The following is a 10821-nucleotide window of genomic DNA, read 5'->3' on the forward strand; positions in this document are numbered from 1 at the left end:
CTAGAGCCTCGTTCTTTCCCAGCTGGCGATGGTGCACTTCCCCGCGGCCATATGTAATATAAAACTGTTAAAAAAGTAACAATAATAATCTATTTTAATTTTCTAATGTTTTTTAAATATATCAATATGGCAACTATATATATATATTAATTTTTTACATACACATATAAAAATAATAAATGTAACAAGTAAACTGTATACATTTAAAATATCTGTATTTTATATATACATACAACAATATATAAAAATAAGTTTTACTAAAAATAGGTCACAAATCACATACATTTATATATATAAAACTATAAAATTAAATACATAAACACATAATATTAAATATGTTAACAATACTAAAAAACAATTAAACTCAAAAGAATAATAAATATGCTACTCCCACTCATATATGTGTACTAGCAGCGAACAAGCTCGACACCAAAGGGGTACAATTTACTTTCGCATTCTCGTGTTTGCAACAGTAGGGAAAGCGTAGGACTCGGGTGAGGTAACATTTACTATTCCCACTCCAGTGTGTGCAACAGTAAAGAAAATGTTGGACTCAGGAGGGGTTACATTTACTACTCCCACTCAAGTAGGTGCAACTGTAGGGAAAGTGTTGGACTCAGGAGCTGGAAAATGTAATATTCCCCAGGAGTCTGTGCAACAGTAGGGAAAGTGTTGGACTCAGGAGGGTTAAAATGTACTATTCCAACTCTAGTGGGTGCAACAGTAGGGAAAACGTTAGTCTCATAAGGGGTAAAATGTACTATTCCCACTCAATTCATTGGTACAGTACAGAGCGAATAGTTCACTTCAAATAAATAAAACTCTATTAAATACCAGAAAATATTAAATTCTAAATATAAAAATGAAATGTCTGAATTCTAAAAAGCATGTAAAAAATAATAAATACTAAAATGTTTAGTATTTATCAATTAGAACAAATATTATTAATATAACTAAAATACTGCACTATATACCCACAAACAAAACAGCCAACAATTAAAATGTAATAGAAATAAACAAAGTATAACACAATTAACACATTAAGTAATAAAAAGCATTTCAATAAATGAATATTTTTTTCATTTATGATCACTTAAAATACTTCCCCATTCCTCTACAAACTAAATAACACCCACCTAAAATATAACTTAACAAATATGATAAGTTCACAAAATACCATACTTATCAGCTGGCACCTGACATGTAATATAAAAAAAACGTAATTACACAATTTACATAATTAATTATCAATTGAATAATTAGTAAAAAAAATTATGAATTATGAATTAATTATAATTCATTTTCTTCCCATCCTATATGGCTGCAAATCTAACAAACCACACCTGACATATAATTTAAACAATAGCTTACTCACCCAATTTACATACCTATTCATCAATTATATAATTAATAATTATTTAAATGTATTATTAATTAATTATAATTACTTTACATCTCACCCTGTACCCAGAATACAACTGCTCTTGGCTACAAAGCGTGACTTTAGTTTCCCCACACACCCCTGCACATAGGTATCTTAATGTAAGTTGAAACTATGGAACAGGAAGTGTTAACAGGTGGAAAACATTGCCCAGTGGGAGACCGTGCACAAGATGTACCACTGCTCAGTTTCTACCTGTTTCCCAGGCACGTGAATGTGACTTCCGCCTAGTTTTGGATTTTCAGTTTGTAGTTTTACGCATGCTCTGCCTCGCAAGCTGATATTTACAGTGCGAAAACTGCAAGTTAAAGTCGCAAATTCTTTCCCAGGCTTAAAAACACAACTGACTGACCGCCAGGTGCATGATTTGAGACCTTTTAGTTGTGCTCTTAGGTGAATTATGTGTGGTGAGGTGGTACAGTTGCTGGAGTACTTGATGATCACGCTTTTGTGATTTTGTGTTTGCTGTGCAAATACTGAATAGCCCTAAGGGAAGCGCATAAGGGTATATGTGGTTCACTGTGTCTCATAACAGGGAATGTTGGTGTTAACAATTCTTTTAAATGAAAGGTATCCAGTTACTCAATACCTTCCCATTGAAAGCACTGCATTGCAGCGTGTGCTAACATCAGCAGTTCTCTGGGTGTTATTTACAGGAGAGCATAATGTTATCTGTAGTTCTTCTGCTTCCTCCAACTGCAGGGTCTACTTGTTCTGTGCTGTAAATCCCAATGAAGGACATGCTGTTATCTGTTCTAGCCACTGCTAATGGCAAAACCTATTGGCTTTGCCACTGAACACGGACAGGTACATTTTAAAGATATTTCAGATTTCATTCTAATTGCAAGGAAGTCTGAAACCCCTAGACGTGCAAAAAACACTTGACTGTATGCTTAAACAGAACTGGAATAGAATAGCCCTTCTAATTGGTTTCGATAACACATCAAGGTCTTTTTGATTAATGCCAGCGGCCTTGAAGGAAATGGGAAAGCGTAATAATTGAGCTGTTATTGTGGCCTACATGTTACCTTATACATTACTTTTGTTTTTCTATTGATTACTAACATGAACGACCTGAATTCCTCAAAACGTATGACAACAATTATACGGTATACAACCTTTACCACGCATTTTTTACCACACAATACCATCACAACGCTGGCATTACAACGCAAACCGTTACAACGCATTGCGCTGGGGGGCGCTCTAGGATAGGGAATGCGTTTAATTTTCTATCCAACACCTTCCCTAGTGTCCACGGGGACTGGAGTTGGAATAGAAAATTATACTTACCACTATCCAGCACCTCTAAGCGCTATGCGTTGTAAAGGTATGCGTGGTAAAAACCGCGTTGTAAAGGTATGTGTGGTAAAAGTATGCGTTGTAACGTCATACATCCCAATTATACATATTAAACTGTATTGGTGCACAAATATTTAATTACACACGCTATCATTATACACCGTGTCCCTCTGAGCAACAAGTCTAAAAAAAGTGACAAAGACAATAATTTCTCACATAGGCAAAACCTATTGGCTTTGCCAATGCTCATTGAATATGTCACCACCTATAGGTTCAAAGAACACCTATGCAAAGTAAGTTTTGGGTCTAACTTTTGTTCTGTGATTATGTTTTTCAGTAGGTTATTTATTGTGCCTCGGATCAGGTACCAAATAAATGCCCATATTAAGCTCACTCACAGTTACACATTCACCCACACATGCATTTAACATGCACATACTGTAAAGTACTGCATTATCCTTACATTGTACCCTTTCCAGGCACACATACACCCTGCACAGGTACATCACTCATGCGCTGCGCAGCGCTCCACACCAAACCGATGTAGGCCGATGAAGCACTCACTCCAGTGACCCATGTTAACAAGCATTTGCAATGCAATAGGTCTCGCATTTATGCGAGTTTAAGCTATTGGCATTGTAAATGACAATGCGTTTCATTTATGTTTAAAAAAATAAAATTTAAATAAAATGCATTGTCAATAGCTCAAACTCGCGTAAATGCGAGACCTACTGCACTGCAAATACTTGTTTGGCAGCTGCAGCCTGGACTGTGAAGTGTTGTGCACGGTTATAAGAGGATTTCTTTTTTGGGTTGTGGGTGGAAGCTGCTTCTGCCCAGAATCCCATGCTTTTCACAGGTACAAAACAGCCAGCTGCCTGCTCTGAGCTGAGTGTGCTGCAAAATGAAGTAACTAACACCTTTCCTTCAGGAAGTGGGTGAGAGCGCCCTTGGAAGTCAATAGGGGAGGGAGTTAAGGATATTAGACATTGTAGGACGTCTAAAATATGATTGCAGGCGCACTAGTGATAACGAAACGAATACCATTGCAGCTGGTTTCATTCTTGCAATGTCTGATGATACAGAGGGTATCTGATTCGGTCTGTGCTGATTCCCCAGACTTGGGGACCTGCCCAGGATCAACCCCTGTGTCAGCCCGATCTATAGTTCACTACTGGCCTGGTGCTGTAGTGCGTCCACAAAGCTGACATAAGGTGAATTTCCGGCAATTACCAACCATAGACTTGACAACTCGATGTGGCGCAGCGGCCAGAGCTGCTGACTAGAGCGCTGGGTATCCTGGTTCGAGTCTTGGCGGCACAGCATCTTTCTAAAATCTATACCTTGAAGCCTCAACCTGGAAGGGGATGTTTCGTAAGAGTCTATGGCTATATGCCACCAGTGTTGAGATGGCGCAGACAAATCTGAGTCTTAATGAATTGCCTGCTCCTGTTTGCGGATGGAGATTTTTTTGTGCAAAATCTGACAAGACATGAGACTTAGCTACTCATTCAAAATGGCCACCACCTTGAAAATGTGCGAGGAAGTGTCAATGCATTCATTTTAACCTGAACGTCTTCTGGTTAACGAGTACGTTGGATTGAAAGAGAACAAAACTACAGTAAAGAACATTTTAGGAGGTAATGCCGTGGATTTATCACGGTTCTGCATATTTTTATTTCGGAGTGGAAGAGGAGCCATTTTCAGCAGAGCCATATTCTCCCCAAGGACACATGTGAGCGGAGAGCAGCGCAGAAATGTTGAGAGTGGTGAGGATTTTACTTGCGTGACGTGACGGGCGATAAACAAAGTGGCTGCAGTTGAAGACGTCATGATGCTCCGGAAACAGGAAAATGAGTACTCCGGAGCAAGCGAGAAAGAATGAAAGTGGAAGGTTGGAAAGGCGGGATTTCACCTCTAGAGTCTGCTTACCATTCTCCCGAATCCCGTCACAGGTCGACTAGACCTTTTTACCTGTCATAGAGTGAATTAGGCAATCTTTTCTACGGAATCAACAAAAGTTTTAGAAATCCCAATAGCTTCCCCCAAGAACCACTGACCAAAACTAAGTTTGAAGATTTATTACATAACCAAAAACAACTGAAGATACAAGCACCTCAGCAAGAGGTTCAAAAGATACACTGGTACTAATACAAACATAATTCTACGGAAAAGTCTCAAGCGACTGATGAATAATACGAGAATCAATTCCAGAATCATCAGACTAAACAAAATTGCTATAACCTGGGTTCTAGTACTCATTGGGATTATAGACATAAGTTCAAATTAGACTGTCCCTACTCTATACTAAGTGACATCCCTACTCAACAACAGCCCAACCTAGCAAAAGGTGTCAGCCGTGGTGACTTCCAAAGAAGTTCACTCACGTTCTCTTGAATCAGGTGTAATTCTCGATCCTAGCTAAGCTCTTGGCCATCCAACCGCTCTCTCTAGCTCCTCAGCCCATCTGCTCTGCCTCCACCCTCAGGGTGCTGTCCCTAATACGAAACCCCAAAAGGTGAATGACACGCCTTCAGGTACGCCCCTCTCGAAGGTGCTGAGTTACAGAAATGTCCACTATGGCTCTGGCCCATCCTTATCCGAACAGACGTCCTTGGGTCCCAGGCTCTTCATCCCTTCAAGTTGCTTCTTCAAATTCCGGAACCACTCCTCCATGTCTGATTCTAGTATTTCTAACATTCATACACAATGGGCCCTTCTACTCTACAGTCTACTTGATGATTCACCTGCAAAGGAATACATACAATTTGGCTCACATTCCATAAATGTTGCAAAGTTTTCTAAAGGCATCTTTTATAAAACATTTCCACAGCTAAATGCTAAGCAAAACTTTCGAACAGGCCTGCATCTTCTATGAACTAGGCCTCAGCTTGATTTAAAGGCCCAACATTTTACATTAGCAATCCCTTGTTTCACTAGGCCTCCAACCTTAACAGCAAATGCATTTTCTATTTTAAGCTAATTGTCAAATATAAAAGGCACAGTTAATTTCAATAAGCAGATCTAAATGCACAATAGTGCTCGATTAAACGCACTTCTCATTAGTGAAAGATTTCATTTTAACGACATCTCTAGGTTATACAGCAAGTGTGGATGTAATTGATAACCGTGACTCTTCAGATTTCTAATACCAGTTACTCTAGCTCTCCATCCCACATTGCATCTAAACATGATTAAAGTCCTCTATATATACGGGTGCTGTCTACTTGTACATATGATGCACCCCTACAAATTTCACTGTAAATGGCGCTCTCTCAGTTCCCCCCTTTGATGACCCGTGTCATCACCACCCTTACACCATCCTCAGGGTAAGAACCGCTCTAAACAGTGCTCGTGGCCATTTTCCCTCGCTTGAGCATTTCCAACGCTCTCGAGCTGCGGTATTGACTGTCCTGCAGCCTCTCCATTCGCATCTCTTGCGCTCTCATTGATCTCGCCAATCTATTGGACTTGTACCACTTGTACAGTCTCACCAAACCCCACAATCCAATCACACATGCCACTGCTATGATGAGAGGTTTCAGTACAAACCCAAGGAAACTCTTTCCTAAATTGGCAAACCAGCTTCCAACTTTCCCAAATCCCTTGCCAACAGTCTCCCACGCATTCTCTTGTGTCAAATCCTCAATTTCATAATGGATTGCAGTAATATTGCTTATATATTTCTCCAGATCCTTAGAATTGTCTGGGATATAAGTGCAACATTCCTGGACCTTCAAACGTTTACAGACTCCTCCCACTTTTGCTAGGATGACGTAGAGAGCAAGACGATTCTGTAAAACCATTGTCCTGATCGACAACATCTCACCCTCAACTAACACTAATGACTTGGCTGTATTCATTGACAATTCATCCACTACAGTTGCCAACCGCCGTATCTTTATGTCATTCAAAATGACACCCAACATAGGTATTGCTGCTTCAAACACATCTCCCACAATTGCTCCAGCACTTTCCCCTCGCTTTACCCTCCTTTGAGGCCCTCCCTCTAAGAGCGCAAAATCCTCTGTATGATAAATCTTGGGAAAAATAATTGCTAGAAATCTTTGGTGTAATATTCCAATGTGAAGGTGTGTTCACACGTAGTATGACCCACATACACATTTTCATAATATGTCTGTGGTCGGTGAAGGCACAACTTCCCTTTCTGCACTTCATCTAGAGCTATTGGACCATAACTCCCTCTTGACTTATGCTGCTTCTCTTCGTCCGTCCAATCTACTTTGCCTTGCCCTGAATCTCGCAACTGTTTTTGCTTCGTGTACCTATCTTCCACTTGTTCAATGAACTTCTTCTCCGTCTCAGATAATAAGCATGTCAAGTTGTGTCGGTGGGCATACGGGGTGTCTAGCTCTTGTGTGGGAATGAAAAAATATCCGAGTCTGTCCTCTGACTTATAATAATCCCACTTGTTCAAGTGCTTGTAATTCGGGACTTCTGGTAACACAGCATCATAATTCGAAAAGAAATATTCAAAATGATTTCGCCCATAAAGTATACTAATCAGCAAACTACATGAAATTCCATATGTCAATGGAAGGTGATGATATCTAATGCCCTCATCTACTGAGGCTGGCAGTTGCATACACACATAACAGTCCGTCGCATCCATCGCATTGATGTATTCATACAACAGCTTTGCATACGCATTCTGCCCAAAATTTCCCTTTGACAGATCTGTATGTAGCCTACGACTTTCTGCAGCCAGCAAGGCTTTCTCTCTTCGCTCTCTGTCTTCTTTCTGGCTAGGAGTGGTAGGTGTCAGTGTCCCCTCAGCCTTCACTACCTGTTCGTGTGGTGCAAAATAGGAAACTAAAACTACTATAGCTATAAGGAGTATCACTCCTCCTAAAAGAGTGCCTACTATGCACTTGGCTCTACGATTCGGGTTTCCAGGCGCCATGGTCTCCGCACAAAGTAGTTAGTTCTCGGAAAGTACCCAAGGTTTCTTTCTGTTATTTGAGTCTCTCGAACCACCTCGGAAAGCAGAAATCCCCGTTTCGGTTCTTCTTTGGTTTCAACAGCAGACAACCCTAACCCTTCTCCGTCCTCTGTGGAAAGTCCCTAAATTTGTTCTTCTTCCACTCGGCACTAGATTAGTTCAATAGCTATATACAAAGTCTTTTCGAAGTCTTTTCAAAGTCGTTACAAAGTCTTTTAATAATCAATGATGATACTTGCTCTGATCGCCTGCAACACATAGTCTAAAAGTTCCATGCGGAGCACCACTGCATCATAAGATGGTATATCCGGACCAAATGTAGGAAAAATCAGTCTATCCAGGAGTAAATCACGTATCTTGCTTAGGAGAGGGGGATTAGGAATAGTGAGTGTTAGTACGCCTTCGATTTCAAGTCCAGGTACCAACAGTATCACTTCCAGCTTAACATTTGGGATCGTACTGGTCACCGCACTGGGTGGAGAAGTGTGGCTCAATGGTTAGAGCGGCAGATCCTGATACAGAGGTCTAGCCCGGGACCAGGGTTCAATTCCCCGCCTCGTTGGGTCTTGGGCTCAAAATTCCACGGACCTGATAATTCTCGCCTCGGTGCCTATTCCAATCATGGAGTCCCACTCTGCAACTCTGGGCAATAGCTTGTTTAATCTCCACAATGGCCCCCACAACGCTAAGGATGCCTGGCCTCCACCTTGGGGGTGCCCAGGAGTGGACACCTCACAGGGAACGCCCGGATGGGTTCCACAGCGGTATTCGTACAAGCGCCTTGAGACCCTTGCGGGTGAGTAGTGCGCTATACAAGTATCAATTTACATTTACATTTACACTGACCTCACCCTCCCGGACCTCAGTACACCTGGCATTTGTAAAAGGGTAGGTCCACTCAGGAGTGGCGTATCTTCGGCAAGGTACTCTCACCCTCCTTGACCTTCTTGGACCCCTTTGCTCTGATTCTTGTTCTCCCTCCTCTGGATCTGATTCTTCAGACACAGGAGCAAGATCTCTTTCGGAAGCCAATCTCACATTCATTCGCCTCCGTCTTTCGGGCCAATGAGCCTCTGCACTTCTTGCTCTTCTGCTTCTCGTTTGCACTCCCTGTTCGTCCCCACTGTCAGCCTCTTCTGCGCTCAGATCACCTTCGTGGCCACTTCCCCTTTCTGAGGCAGACTCAGTGTCACTGTTGTCGTGGTCACTTTCAGCTTGATCAGGGGAGTCCCCAATTTCCACTGGCACCCCCACAGCTTGACTCGACCCCTCTTGTGGATCTTCTTCCTCGTCAGAATTTCTCTCTTCTTGAGGGGATGTTCCTTCTAGGGGTGCTGGGACTCGGCGGGTGTGAGAAGCATGAATCCAGTTTGGCAATCCGCCACACTTCACAGCAGTAGTAGTCACCAGAATTACCTGGAAAGGTCCTCTTCAACGCACATCCAGGCAGCTCTTCCTGACGTGCTTCCGCACCAGGACCCAGTCACCAGGGCACAGGTCGTGACAAAGGTCGCTAGAAGCCGGGATTTCAGCAGCCTGCACCTGAAGAGACACAGAACGGATGACATCAGAAAGTCCCCTGCAGTAATCAAGAATCAGGTCATATGTGATATTCAGCAAAGCAGTTGTAGGAATGGACGGCAGTCTCATAGCCCTCCCCATCAGCACTTCATGAGGTGAGAGCCCTGTCCTCCTGTCTGGGGTACTACGCATACTCATGAGTACCAACGGCAATGCATCGGGCCACTTCAGGGATGTGGATGAGCACACTTTTGCCATTCGGTCCTTGAGAGTTCCGTTTATTTGCTCCACTATGCCAGAAGCCTCTGGGCGGTAGCTACAATGCAGTCTCTGATCAATGTTCAGGGCAGAGCAGAGCATCTTCACAACTTCGCTATTAAAGTGCTTTTCTCTGTCCGATTCCAAAGAGGTCGGAACCCCGAATCGTGGCACTAGCTCCCTCAACAATAGTTTTGCTACTGTGAGTGTATCGCACCGACGAGTGGGATATGCCTCAACCCATCTAGAGAACACACACACAATCACTAAGACGTATCTGAGGCGATTGCACCTCGGCATCTCAATGAAATCCAGTTGCATCCTATAGAAAGGTCCGCCGGACCTCCCAATGTGACTCAATGTAACTGGTGTTCTTTTCCCAACATTCAGCTGTTGACAGGTTACACATCTCTGACATACTGCTTCCGCAGCCTGTCTAAATTTCGGATTGTACCACGTTTGTCTGAACACACGCATCATCGCATCCCTTCCCAGATGCACAGGACCATGTATCTGTCGTGCCATTGCACTCACCAACTCATTCGGCAACACAGCTCTTCCGTCAGCCGAAACCCACATGTCCAAATCTCCTTTGACACAACCAGCCGATTCCCACACCCGTCTTTCATAGTCTGACGCCTGTCCTTGCATGTCTCTCAACTCTTCCCATGTGTCTGCCACCTCAAGCATCATGCTTAGTTCGGTTCTTTCCTTTGGTCCCTCAATTGTTTGTTCAGTAAAGGAGTATCCCTGCTCCGCACAATATCGTGCAACTTCATCAGCATAACGATTTCCCATTGTCACAAAATCTGTACCTTTGGTATGGGCTGTGCATTTTACCACGGCTATCTCTGCAGGACCTTGCAGGGCCTCCAGCAATAACCTGATAAATTCGCCATTCCTGATTGGGGAGCCCGATGATGTCATGTAGCCCCTTTGAGACCACAACTGACCGAAGTCATGAACCACCCCAAACCCATATTGGCTGTCAGTGAATATGGTGATCCGAATCCCGTTGGCTGCCAAACAGGCACACGTCAACGCAATTATCTCAGCCACCTGCGCGGAGTGTACTCCTTCCAGGCAGGCTGCTTCAATTATTCCAGAAATAGTACAGACAGCAAACGCTGCTCTCAACTGACCAGTATTGTCTCTTACACATGAGCCATCTACAAAGTAAATTTCATCGGTGTCCGTCAATGGCTCATCAACAATATCCGGTCTAGGTTTGGTGCATAGTTCAGTCACATCAAGGCAATCATGGTCTTCCCAATCATCTTCTATATCGTTTGGTAATGGCAACAAAGTAGCAGGATTCAAGACAGAGCACCTCCTG

Source organism: Lissotriton helveticus, chromosome 6 (assembly GCF_964261635.1).
Source record: "Lissotriton helveticus chromosome 6, aLisHel1.1, whole genome shotgun sequence".
In the NCBI taxonomy this organism is placed as follows: Eukaryota; Metazoa; Chordata; class Amphibia; order Caudata; family Salamandridae; genus Lissotriton; species Lissotriton helveticus.